Source organism: Hemibagrus wyckioides, linkage group LG11, assembly GCF_019097595.1.
Source record: "Hemibagrus wyckioides isolate EC202008001 linkage group LG11, SWU_Hwy_1.0, whole genome shotgun sequence".
NCBI classification, from domain to species: domain Eukaryota; kingdom Metazoa; phylum Chordata; class Actinopteri; order Siluriformes; family Bagridae; genus Hemibagrus; species Hemibagrus wyckioides.
This window is the reverse complement of record NC_080720.1, coordinates 19,123,959-19,138,803: the sequence shown is the minus strand read 5'-3', so window position 1 is coordinate 19,138,803 and position 14,845 is coordinate 19,123,959.

Genomic DNA, 14,845 nt, shown 5'->3' with positions numbered 1-14,845 from the left:
ATCGAAGAACTGAGAACGACTGAATCATGGCACATGTCTGAATCAAGATCTAAGAATGACCTTGTGGTTGTCTAAATGATCATGAAGGTCTAAGAATGACCTTGCAGGTGTCTGAATCATGAAGCAGGTGTTGATGCTTTCGGTGAAAAAGATTAAGAATGAAACAATGGTATTTAAACATGTGATAAAGTATGATGAAGACAAACTTAATTGATAATCAGCATTTAGGAATAAACATTTTAATAAACAAGTTGACTGAGCTCTCGCCCAATTACAAACAAGATGAGAAGAGAGAAATAATTGTGGCAGGAGGCTGAGGTGTGACTAGAAGAAAAAATGGGTTGTCTTTTAGAATTGTATAAAAGCCTGGGTCATAACCTTATTGATTGTTGCAGACATCTCGACTTGCATATTCAATAAAGACTGATTTTTGGCATCTTCAGCAGGATTAACAAGCTAATTCACAAGTCTGGATCTATCACTGGACACAAACTGGAGACATCTGAGTCAATGAGGAACAGGAGGTCACTGAACACTGAACAAATTGCTCTCCATCATGGACAATCGGTCTCACCCACTCTACAATACAATACAGAGTCAGCGGAGCTCATTCTCCAAAAGACTCATTCATTGTCACAGAGAATGTTACAGAGATCATTTGTACCAGTCGCAATAATATCGTACAATAGTTCACCTGTGTGTGAGACCGGTGATAACACTCTCACACTCACGACTATTAACACTTTTCTTCTAGACTCACAAGGCACTTCATATTTATTATCTATTTCCAGTTTGCACATGTGTACTGTATTGTAAATACTGATGTAAATATTATCTATCTATCTATCTATCTATCTATCTATCTATCTATCTATCTATCTATCTGTCTGTCTGTCTGTCTGTCTGTCTGTCTGTCTGTCTGTCTATCTATCTATCTATCTATCTATCTATCTATCTATCTATCTATCTATCTATCTATCTATCTGTCTATCTATCTTAACTCCCTGTAAAAAATGGAAAATTTGAAAATATGGATTTTTCGATTGACAAACTTTTGAGTGACAGAGACTATAGCCAATATATTCTATATGAACAATGTCTAATATTTTTAATGACTATACACACACACACACACACACACACACACACACACATATATATATATATATTATACATACACATATATATATACACTATATTGCCAAAAGTATTCGCTCACCCATCCAAATAATCAGAATCAGGTGTTCCAATCACTTCCATGGCCACAGGTGTATAAAATCAAGCACCTAGGCATGCAGACTGTTTTTACAAACATTTGTGAAAGAATGGGTCGCTCTCAGGAGCTCAGTGAATTCCAGCGTGGAACTGTGATAGGATGCCACCTGTGCAACAAATCCAGTCGTGAAATTTCCTCGCTCCTAAATATTCCACAGTCAACTGTCAGCTGTATTATAAGAACGTGGAAGTGTTTGGGAACGGCAGCAACTCAGCCACGAAGTGGTAGGCCACGTAAACTGACGGAGCGGGGTCAGCGGATGCTGAGGCGCATAGTGCGAAGAGGTCGCCAACTTTCTGCAGAGTCAATCGCTACAGACCTCCAAACTTCATGTGGCCTTCAGATTAGCTCAAGAACAGTGCTCAGAGAGCTTCATGGAATGGGTTTCCATGGCCGAGCAGCTGCATCCAAGCCATACATCACCAAGTGCAATGCAAAGCGTCGGATGCAGTGGTGTAAAGCACGCCGCCACTGGACTCTAGAGCAGTGGAGACGCGTTCTCTGGAGTGACAAATCGAGCTTCTCCATCTGGCAATCTGATGGACGAGTCTGGGTTTGGCGGTTGCCAGGAGAACGGTACTTGTCTGACTGCATTGTGCCAAGTGTAAAGTTTGGTGGAGGGGGGATTATGGTGTGGGGTTGTTTTTCAGGATCTGGGCTTGGCCTCTTAGTTCCAGTGAAAGGAACTCTGAATGCTTCAGCATACCAAGACATTTTGGACAATTCCATGCTCCCAACTTTGTGGGAACAGTTTGGAGCTGGTCCCTTCCTCTTCCAACATGACTGTGCACCAGTGCACAAAGCAAGGTCCATAAAGACATGGATGACAGAGTCTGGTGTGAACTTGACTGGTCTGCACAGAGTCCTGACCTCAACCCGATAGAACACCTTTGGGATGAATTAGAGCGGAGACTGAGAGCCAGGCCTTCTCGTCCAACATCAGTGTGTGACCTCACAAATGCGCTTCTGGAAGAATGGTCAAAAATTCCCATAAACACACTCCTAAACCTTGTGGACAGCCTTCCCAGAAGAGTTGTAGCTGTTATAGCTGCAGAGGGTGGACCGACGTCATATTGAACCCTGAATGGGATGTCACTTAAGTTCATATGCGAGTCAAGGCAGGTGAGCGAATACTTTTGGCAATATAGTGTATATATATATATATATATATATATATATATATATATATATATATATATAGTATAAAATAGCCTTTTCCCATCATCAAGTGTTGAGGATGCAGAAAATAGGGATAGGTGGAGAGAGATGATTCGCTGTGGTATTTCAAAATATATTTTAAAAGTACTTTAAACTAAAAGTTTTTTAAAAACTCAATGGCCTAGGTAAAGCCCTAAATGCTCACGTTAATCAATGTGGCTTTCTTTGTACCACAAGCTTCATATCTGACCAACCCACTCTGAGTCATACACATAGTTAAGGAATAAAAAACACATTCTCTAGCCCCACACACAGGATCCCCATCCAGATGTACACTTCTAGTGGAATACAAACAAAACATTATGGCTACAAATTAAAAGGCATTATGGGATTATGTTTAGGTTTTATTTTTCATGATGGTTAACCAGTGTCTTATAGTCACCTGCTCTGACTCACACGTCCCTGGGTAACTGGCCTTCAAAATAATGTCACATTCTACATTTCACACACCACCTGGAAATAATATGTAGCACAGTAACACCAAGGGAAATCAACTGAGCAACACATGGCTGTCAGATAAGCTAAATCTGTCTGTTATACTGGCAATATCTGAAAATATTCTGTGCACTGCAGCTCTGCAATTTCCAACAGTTTCGTCTTTGGAAGCCAGGTTTACACTTTACATATATCAACTCAATTTTCCTGAACATAAAAAGATAAAAGGTCAAAAACAATAAAAGTAATAAAATAAATGAAAGATTTATTTGCTCACAGGTTAAGATTGGCTGTCTTGAAGTGACATGCTCACTGACACTGTGAGGAAAGACAGTTGGTATTGAAATGTTTATATTAAAATCTCAGTGTGACCATTGCTTACTTAAAAGCAACCAACAGGAGGACACTAGAAAAGGGACAGCCACAAATATGGTAGCAAAATGTAAATGAAGTGTAATGAACAGAAAAAAAATGTAATGAACAGAAAAATACACTAATTACCTCAAGCTCACTTTGAAAGCTGTCATTCAGATCACGCTGTTTTAGACAGAATATACTGATGTTTTTAAACCCAGGTCTATTGTTAGAGGATCTGTATAAGCTGACATGGAGAACATGTTATTGCACATTCTGTTATAGAATAGAATTATATATAATAGTCTTGAAAGACTGCTGGAGTTTCACAGTGCAAAATTGGCTTCCTGCATATTTTTTTCAGCAACCTTTTCAGGGCACAGTAAATATTTATTAACCTAGTACATGTGGCACTTACTGTTTTCTCCTACAAAGTATGAATCTAATGTTCGCCTGTGTGCCATTGGAAAGACTTCTTTAAAGTTTGGGGTTACTTTGTTAACTCAATTAATACGATTCATCCTCCAATCATAGGGTGTGAGACCGAGAATACACCCTGGATGGGATTCCAGTCCATTGCATTTCTTTTAATATTGATATTCAGTATTAGGCCTAAAGAACCACCCTCCAGGAATCAAATGATCTGTAACCAGTTTTATTCACATTAGGATGAATCAGTACAGTTCAACAATCAACAGATAAATGAATGAAGATCTAAATATTATTCACTCCTTTTAAAGAACTCTAACTGCATGCTCAACAAGTGGTTCTTTAACTGTCAGGATCAGTGTACGTTAGTTACATGGCTAGTCTGATGATGCTTTATGGGCAGTAATGACAGCTGAACACTCATAGATTGTTCCCATCTCAAAACAGGATATATGGATGCTGAGACTTGTCTTCGTCCCCACCCTCCCTCAATCCACCGCCTACGCAAACACATGCCGCTCATTTTTTCCCTGTCCACCCTGCGAGCCGGCCACCTGCTCTAGAACATGCTGCACAGCTGCCAGCCTGCAACAACAAATGAACACAAGCATGAACGAGGATGAGAGAGAGAGAGAGAGAGAGGTGAAAGCAAATGAGATGTCTTCCTTATGACTTCTGTCTCTTCTGTCTTTTCCAAAATCCAACCACAATGATTCAGACTCAGTGCAGAGCAAGACATTTTAATTCTGAAAATCATTACATAATGTTTAAAACTCTTTTAACCCACATACCAAGGTTACATTTTTACATTCTAACCCTAACCCCAGCTTGCTAATATTACCCACGTGGCATTACTAATATTCTTCTTTGTCACCTCTTCATCTTCTTAGCATAAAATCCTAGCTCTGAATACACTAATAGCTTAGCTGAATAATAGCTTAGCTAATGTAACCTGTCCTGCAAGTGTTTGACATTAGTATCTAACCAAGTTCACTAGAAAACATTAAACTAGTTATATTTTGTAACAGAAATAGTTTATATAATAATAGCTGGTATAATTATTAGACTATTAGGTAATACAAGATTGTAATGTTTTAGATTTATTCGTGATATATATTTTTAACCATTTTCAATCCAGCCATGTTTTATGTGCCTGATTATGTTTTACCAAAGAAATCGATCATCCAAACTCCAGTTGTCATTTATTTTCTCAGAAGTGAGAATTAAAATTCGTCATATAACTAGATTTTGGGGGAAGTCGTTGGTCATTCTGCCTATGAATATAACGTCTATGTCACTTGGGATGCCTTTTGTGATGATAATTTTTAACCGACAAATTAAAAAGAAGGCTTGCCAGTGTCTGTGTGTGTGTCTGTTGGGGAGGGTGTATTATATTAACAAAGATGGCCATAAATTAGACAGCGTGGCATAAGTCACCCTGGCGATGTGACTCGTGGCAGTGTGTGTGTGTGTGCACATGCACGTGTTTATTTGACAGCTGGGATTGCCTCTTTGAATGCGTGTCTTTTGTCATTGGCCTTTGTAGAGTACCAGCAGGTCTGTCACTGAGCAACAGCTTGAGTGTGACCCAGGCATGCGCCACACACACTCGCACATTCTCAGTGACCTGACTGTGCCTGTACTGTTCCTCCACGATAACAATGCCAAAGGCCTCCATCCTTCCTCCCCCACTCCTCTTGCTCTCCTGCTGTTCATTATACCCGAAGCTCATCAGTGCGTGTCTGTTTGTGTGTCCATGTGTGTGTGTTATATATGTACCTGCTGTTCGTTCATCCACTTCACTCTGAAGCAAAAGGCCCGGGGTCAGCGAGGTCAGCTGGCAGACGCCTGGTTAAACCTCCAGAGTAAAACCATCTACATATATGCACACGCCATGTTGCCATGTCCAGACAGACAAACAGAAAGATTATATATGGCCAGATGGAAGCTGAAAATTGCTTATCATCTGTTAGCATAATGCAGGCCACAGCCCCATCAATCAAACACAGACATATATTTACATTTATATTAAAGCCATCTATATATGAAAAGTAAAGCAGTATTCAGATGCTTATCTTTTTAACAATGGAATAAAAGTGTTCAAACAGCTTGGATTAAAAAAACCTAACAGCTCTTGTAACTGAACAAGTGATGTATTTGATCACAGTAATTAATAAAGTTGAAGGTTGAACTATATTCTAAATATGCATCATTAACACAAAAGTTAATATAGCAATGATAAAAGGTAGTGCAAAGAATCATCTTGGTAAGATATGACCAGAATTAGCTGAAAAAAGGGGGGAAACATTTGTAGTTTTCCTTCCTGCAAAAGAATAATTTTGCTAGATGACCAGATATATATACCTATGTGGTAACAAATTGTATCATAAAAAGTTGTATCATAGCTTTATAGACATTTCTGCTTGGAAAGGAGATGAGACATGAACTAATTTAATAAATAAAGGATACAAAAATGTATAATTTTAGTTCTTATTAATACCTGCTCTATAAAGTTAGTACTGTTTATCTATGTTGCACGTTAATCTCACGTCATTTTGTGTGTGTGTGTGTGTGTGTGTGTGTGTGCGTGTGTGTAAATGTCAGACAGACACATTATACAGGATCCCCATAGTTCCTGTTCCATATGGGCACTCAGTAGAAGTCAGGATTAGGTACAACACTAGACCAACTGGCTTTTGTTTTGAGGAGATAAGCTCTCGGTATGTGTTTCAACAACCATTTAAGACTTTCACAGACTTTATAGTGACATCTACAGGACTCCAGAGCAAAGCAACGATATAGTACATGAGTACAGTAGGGATTGTTTTTATTTTTAGAGATTTGGCTTTTATCACCTTAGTATTAAATGGTTCTATCTTATTTGCTTTTTAATCCTGTTTGAACAATACAAACATGACATCTTAAAATATCTTGAATACAGTCAAAATGACCTACTATTTCTTATTATACGATAACAACACATAACAATAAGATTATTAAGGCTATTTTAAGGCTTTTATGTTCTATTGCCAGATTAATTGGGTAATTTTAAACATTAAATTCTAGACAGAAGCAAAATTATCTGCCAATAGAATAAAAAATTCAAGCTTAAAAATAGATGAATATGCTTAGAAAATGGCTTAATAATGTTATATGTTGGTTTATTGTACTGTTATAATACTAAGCAGTATTTTAGGGTTTGAATAAAATTAGGTAAAGTCTGTAAGGACTCTTAATAAACCAAATTAATAATAATAATAATAATAATAATAATAATAATAATATAGCACTGATTATCTCCTCATCATGGCACCTGTTAGTGGGTGGGATATATTAGGCAGCAAGTGAACATGTGTTAGAAGAGGAAAAATGGACAAACGTAAGGATTTGAGCGAGTTTGACAAGGGCCAAATTGTGATGTCCAGACGACTGGATCAGAGCATCTCCAAAACTGCAGCTCTTGTGGGGTGTTCCCGGTCATGGGTGGCCAAGGCTTATTGATGCATGTGGGGAGTGAAGGCTGGCCCGTGTGATCTGATCCAACAGACAAGCTACTGTTGCGCAAATTGCTGAAGAAGGTAATGCTGGTTCTGATAGAAAGGTGTCAGAATACACAGTCCTCAAAACAAGACTATACACAGGAAAGGTGTGCTAATGATTCAAGGCTCATAACTGCACAATGTGCAAACAGAGACTTCACGATGAGTGTTATCTAACAGTTTAAATTCGGTAGAATAGAAACTTTTAGATATAAATAAATAGAATTTAAATAAAGAGAATTGTAATCAGGTCTGCAGGTCTTTTTACACCCTGGAGAAAAACCTTTTGTGGTCTTTAGGAGAAGTGCAAGAAGAGGCTGTTACAAAGCATTTGGTTGTAGCTTGTTTCATCTTTTCCTACACTGTACTGTATACTTCCACTGTTAAAGTTTTCATCATCATCATAGTCATCATCTTTATTTATTTGGTTTGATACTGTTTATCTTAGGGAAGTGTTTGTCCTGAAAAGGTTCTCATAGTCTGAATTTGGAAGGCCAAAGCACTTCAAGATTTCTTTTTTTTGCTCCAAATTCCTAATGAATCTCATCAGGATAGTGTCAGCTTGCATGAAGGAGAGCACTGGCAAGCACCTAGTCAGATAACTAAGAGCCAACACATAAACATCTAAAACTGCAGCAATATTATGTAGACAGGAATTATATCTTGCTCAGGAAGGTTCATAGTTAGCACTGTTTACAGACCACACAAGTGCTTGCTAATGGTGAGTGCTAGAATTTGGCTTGATAAACATCACTAAAATAATATAAACCTACCTTCTATTTTCATCATCTGTTGAAATAGAGCATATTAGCTTTTTGTTCTTGAAAAATATGGAATATTGCTTATATAAATTCAGCATGATTATGCATACTTAAGTTAAATTTTGCTGCATCATCCCCTAGTGATGAACTGGTGTCCCATTCAGTGTGCATTCATATCATGTGCACAGTAATTCCCAGGGTCAGGATCCACCTTGAGTAGAATGAAGTAGTTACTGACGATACATGAAATGTTTAGCTGTTTTTACGTCGTTAGAGAAAAGGAAAATATCTACTGATCAAATCTTTTGATAGATTTTTCTCTTTTTCTCTTTTCTCTTCTGTTAGATCTATTTTCTATTCAGTGCCTTGTACTTGGCTTCTTTATACTCTGCAGTCAACATATATTAAGTAGTTAAATTCAAGCCTGAGGGATTTACAGTAATCTGGATAAAAAGCATGTTACTTGTAATTTGTGCCCAAAGAAAACACTCCCTCAGGTTGGAGGTAGGGAAGGTGTTCTCAAAAGTGAGCTCAACATATGACAAAATGTCAACATGACCACTCACACACCTCACACTACACACTAATTTGATGAATCTATATAAGTTTTGCAATGTCTGCCTTTACATACACATGAATTTTAATGACATCCCATTTGTAATTAATTTGTAGGGTTTAATATAGAGTTGGCCCACCCTTTGCAGCTATAACAGCTTCAACTCTTCTGGGAAGGCTTTCCACAAAGTTTAGGAGTGTGTTTATGGGAATTTTTGACCATTCCTCTAGAAGCACATTTGTCTAGCTCTCAGTCTCCATCCTAATTCATCTCAAAGGTGTTTTATCAGGTTGATATGTAGGCCAGTCATGTTCCTCCACACCAAACTCCCTCATCCATGTCTTTATGGACCTTGCTTTGTGCACTGGTGCACAGTCCTGTTGGAACAGGAAGGGGTCATCCCCAAACTGTTCCCACAAAGTTGGGAGCATAAAATTGTCCAAAATGTTTTGATATGCTGAAGCATTAAGCGTTCCTTTCACTGGAACTAACCAGCCAAGCACAACCCCTGAAAAACAACCCCACAACATAATCCCCCCTCCACCAAACTTTACACTTGGCACAATGCAGTCAGGCAAGTAGTCTCTTGGCCAGACTCGTCCATCAGATTGCCAGACAGAGAAGCGTGATGCAGCTGCTTGGCCATGAAAACCCATTCCATGAAGCTCTCTACACACTGTTCTTGAGCTAATCTGAAGGCCACACGAAGTTTGGAGGTCTGTAGCTATTGACTCTGCAGAAATCTGCACACAGGGCACCTCAGCATGTGCTGACCTCGCTCTGTGATTTTACGTGGCCTTCCACTTTGTGGCTGAGTTGCTGTTGTTCCCAACTGCTTCCACATTGTTATAATACCGCTAACAGTTGACCGTAGAATATTTAGTAGTGAGGGACTTCATGAATGGACTTATTGCACAGGTAGCAACCTATCACAGTACCACACTTAAATTGTGAATTGTGGCAATATAGTGTATAACAAGGGCAATACAGTACACTGTTTTGAGAAAATAAATATATCAAATCGCTGTTTAATAGCTTGCTGTTTATAAAACACAGACTTTCAGGTAAGTGTCCATGTTTTTGTCTGCTCAAATATGTAAATGTTTTCAAGATATTTTTATAGCAATTTTAACACTGGGCATTGTCTTAAAGCTGATTTACATGAATGTAAAAATCATTTTACAGAATAAAAATGAAAAAGTTTAAATTTGTAATATTATTTTATTATTATTAAATATTGATATATTTATTCTTAATGAGAAAACCAGAGGTAAAGAAAAACTCCCTGAGAAAATATGAGGAAGAAACCTTGAGAGGAACCAGACTCAAAACCTACCCTCATCTGGGAAACACCAGAGAGTGTGATAATAAATTATTTCCTTTCTATAACTGTATATAGTTAAACAGAATTGTGCAACCAGGAGCTTTTAAACAACTTTTCATGTTTAATGATGGAGAGTAGAGCACAAAACTGACCATGGCAAATGCAGTTCAAAGCCACTGCCATGGTCTCCAAGGGGTATTCTCCACAGCAGTCCCATAGATCTCCATACTGTCCATGTGTGGCCATCCTCAGCAGCCATGAGCACCACCTCAGGGTAGATCAGGCAGAGCAGAAGGGGTCAGGAACACTGGGAGCGTAGGAGTAGTTTGTATAACCTGACATGAGAGGTGAAACTCTATCTGGAGTTAAAGCTTAAAGATGAAAACAAAAATTTACTTTTTACCAATTAATGTCACCATTGTATGTTTAGGGATTTTTTTTTACTGTAGGCAAAAGATTGGGATCTGTTACTTTAGTGTCACATAACACATTTATGCTCAGCTGAGATCTTTTTACTTGTCTCTTGAATCTTTAAAAACTCAGGATGGTCATGATCTCTCATTACACTCCTCTTCACTGTAAGAAGGAGATGAAGAAAGAGGAGGAGACAGATGCTTTGATAGACCTACATTACTGTATGCAGAAAAACAATTTGTTCTATACAGAATTCAAAATCCTCTACAGAAAGCAACGGACAATTTACCAGATTAGATCTCATTAAAATAACTAATAATAAAATGTAGCATAGTGTGAGAACTGTGATTTAAAGCTAGATCAAGGACATCAAGCAGAATATGCAGCCACATTTCCTCAAAGTTTAGACCCAGTCTTATGCTACAACTAACTTATGCTCTGATTGTTTGTAAAGCTGCTCTAAGTTGTCCTCGGTCTGTGAAATGGCTGTGAAAGCACAGTTCTAATAAGTTTCCATATTTTGAGACAATTTAGATCAGATAATCTGGGGGACTCAGTGTTAGCACTCCTTAAAGCAGCTGCATAATGTTCAACTATTTTGTCATCCCATGAAAGAAAAAAAATGTTGCATTCAAAGTGACAGCTAGAGGCGGAATAAAATATAACTGAAGGCCTCCATATTGTTGTGGATGTTAATTTTCCTTCCAAAAATTTCTTATAGGATACATTGATTATGTTATGATGGCGCCTCCAATGAGTAAGCATTTGTCAGGTGCTGAAAAATACAAATTAAACAAATGTGGTCTGAAAGAGCTGCAGGTACACTGTCATCCGTGTTATATTGTTATAAAATTAGAACTTTTGATTTAATGGTGAAATCTGAACTGAGCCGAGTTGTAAAAAGTTGTTTGGATGTGAATAGCTCCCCCTTGTGGATAAAATACAACTTGGATCATTTCAGTGAGTGAATTATAAGGCCTTTTAAACAATATACTGTATTCCACAATATAATCTGTGAAAATGAATTTCCTCTCTGAGAAAATTATCTATCTATCTATCTATCTATCTATCTATCTATCTATCTATCTATCTATCTATCTATCTATCTATCTATCTATCTATCAAACAAAAAACCTTTGTATAATACAGAATATACAGTGGATATGAAAAACACATGGATCCCTAGTTAAAATTGCAGGTTCTCTCTGTTATTCTTCACATGTCTTGGCTATGGAGTATTGTGGCTAGACAGAAGAAAAAAAAAATATCGTGTGTTATGATCTGAGGAGACCAAAGTTTGGGGCATAATTCTGAAGGATACAACGTGTTTGGCACAGAAATAAAGACAGCTTATCAACCAAACAAACACCAGATCCATTGTGAAGCATGGATATGGTGGGGGCAGCATTACAGGGCTGCTTCTCTACAGCTGTGACTGTGACTCTATAAAGAGAAAAAGAGAAACATGGAAATACCAATCAAACCATATATATATATATATATATATATATATATATATATATATATGGATATGGTGTTCTTTTGTTTGAAAAGCTGTTTTTTTTTTTTTTTCTGTGCCAAACACAAAATTTTATTTAGTTTTCACTTAAATTTTGTTGGTTGCTATATCACATTAAACTGATGTGGTCTTCTGCTGTTGAAAAACGTTACACAATCTCAATGTCTGGATTTATTTCCGAATTGCTGTTAGTTGTATAACTAATGTCTATTTTTATGTCGAGTTATATCTTCCTGTTAACATGCATCTGCAGAGAGAGGTTTTGCAAAACTGGACCAAGTGAATACTTAAACCTTGCTCTATGATTGGACATGAATGACTCAAAAGTCGTTCTCTAATAAGCATCAACAGAGATCTCTCCCAGAAGGCACAGTTTTTGATGAAGTTGCATTAAAAAAGCAGGAAGATGATCATAACATCTATTCCTATGTCCTCTTGTAGCCTAAAGTTAGCTTTGATTCATAAAGCATTCAGGTGTTCAGTAACTGGTAACAAGGACGAGAAACAAATGCTGTCACCAAACCAGGTATTTTGTGCTTCAATGATGTAGGACACACATTTGTACAGTAAAATTTGTGCCTAGTCTGAACCAACAGCTTCAATAGCTATTTTAGGCTTTCTAGGGTAACTTACAGTAGCTTTTCCTGTACTGATTTAAAAATGTAAAAAGGCCAGGCTTTGAGGCCAGAGCACATTTTTCTGAAAAGTTCACAAAAACGTCCATAAAGAAATATAAAATCATTTTTGACATAATGTTCAAATAAGGTAGAAAGAGAAATATAGAACATTAATTAGGTCTACTGCAGAGATTTTTTCCTTCGTGTACTTTTTTTTTTTTTTTTAATCTTGTGTTGGTTTGCTCTTACAAATAAGAAATGACAAACTTTTCCTAGCCTTTCAGTTGGGTTTTCTTTCTTTTTTATTTTTAATAAAGTGTTTTTACTTAATCTATTCATACCGAAGTTTAAAAACGATTGGTTAGAAATTTATTGGAAAATATTGAAGATTTTGTAAATCCTATTATTGTTGTAATTGTTGAATCATAGACTAGTCAGTCACTGCCTGAAGTTTCATTGGGTAAGGCATGCTTCATTAGTCTATGACATCCATTCATCATCTTAAGAAATGTAAACAGCAACACCTCAAGGACTTCGTCATTTTATAATATTTCATAGAGAGGGTTAATTATAGTGAAGATACTGGCAATTCAAAAACGACCACCAAATTCGTGAATTCAGACAATATTCACCCAATAGTCATGACAAATGCATAAATTTATAATAAAAAAAAAGTCCTAATTCCCACAAAGTGTGTTTATTTAGGTACACTATATTGACAAAGGCTTTGGGACACCCCTTGTTTTTTCAGGGGTTGGGCTGGGACCCTTCGTTCTAGTGAAATAAACTCTTAATGTTTCAGCATACCAAGACATTTTGGACAATTTCATGCTCCCAACTTTGTGGGAACAGTTTGTGGATGAGCCCTTCCTGTTCCAACATGACTGCACATCAGTGCACAAAGCAAGGTTCCTAAAGACATGGATGAGCGAGTTTGGTGTGGAGGAACTTCACAGAGTCCTGACCTGAACCTGACAGAACACCTTTGTGATGAATTAGAGCAGAGACTGTGAGCCAGACCTTCTTTTCCAACATCAGTGCCTGACCTCACAAATGCACGTCTAGAGGAATGGTCAAAAATTCCCATAAACACACTCCAAAACCTTGTGGAAAGCCTTCCCAAAAGAATTGTAGCTTTTATAGCTATAAAGAGCGTGCCAACTCCATATTACATTCATGTGCATGTAAAGGCAGACGTCCCAGTTTTGGCCTGGCTCACAGTCTCCACTCTAATTCATCCCAAAGGTGTTCTGTCGGGTTGAAGTCAAGAGCATGAAATTGTCCAAAATGTCTTGATATGCTGAAGCATTAAGAGATCCTTTCACTGGTACTAAGGGGCTAAGCCCAACCCCTGAAAAACAACACCTGAATTCAATGATTTGGAGGGGTGTCTCAAAACTTTTGCAAATATAGTGTATTATCGTTCTTCGCAGCTATTACATTCTACCACCAGAGGGAGACAAATCTGTAATTACAAAACAGTAAATTTGATCAAAAATATTTAAACATCACAAACTCCATGCAGCTGATACACAAATTTTCACAATTAGCGCCAAATGTTCCAGAAAGTTTTAATATCTCTGAACAATACAGTAAAAATTTTCCTGTTGTGGCTCATGATGGATAAGGATAGTTTAACTTCTGACTAAAGTGTGTTATATCAGGAAACCAGTTAAACCAATTACAGGATAAAGTAGGCTGGTAAATTACACAGTAAGGCTGAATTTCAGCATACATAGCTACTTTCAAAATATTTTCCCACTACTTGCCTTCAAAGTCATAAAATTAAACTTATTTTTATTTATCCTTTTTAACTCATTGTTAATAATTTATTTACAGTCTAAAATGAATAACCTCATAATATTCTTGTGTCTAATACAAGTCAAGAGTAGTAACATGAAATGCACGTATCACATGCTGGAAGATCACTAACTAAAACAGTAAGTAAATTCTATAATAAATATAGAAAAGAAAGAAAGAAAGAAAGAAAGAAAGAAAGAAAGAAAGAAAGAAAGAAAGAAAGAAAGGAAGGAAGGAAGGAAGGAAGACAGACAGACAGACAGACAGACAGACAGATAGATAGATAGATAGATAGAAATACAGAAAGAAAGAAAGAAAGAAAGAAAGAAAGGAAGGAAGGAAGGAAGGAAGGAAGACAGACAGACAGACAGACAGACAGACAGACAGACAGACAGACAGACAGACAGACAGAAAGAAAGAAAGAAAGAAAGAAAGAAAGAAAGAAAGAAAGAAAGAAAGAAAGAAAGAAAGTCCCATACAGTCATGTTCAAGCTAACACAATGAGGGAAAAATGTGTAAAGTGGACGAGAGAGAGAGAGAGAGAGAGAGATGCAGTTGAAGGAGGTGGAGTGGGGGTTGTTCGCTCCTGCTCTCTCTCTCTCT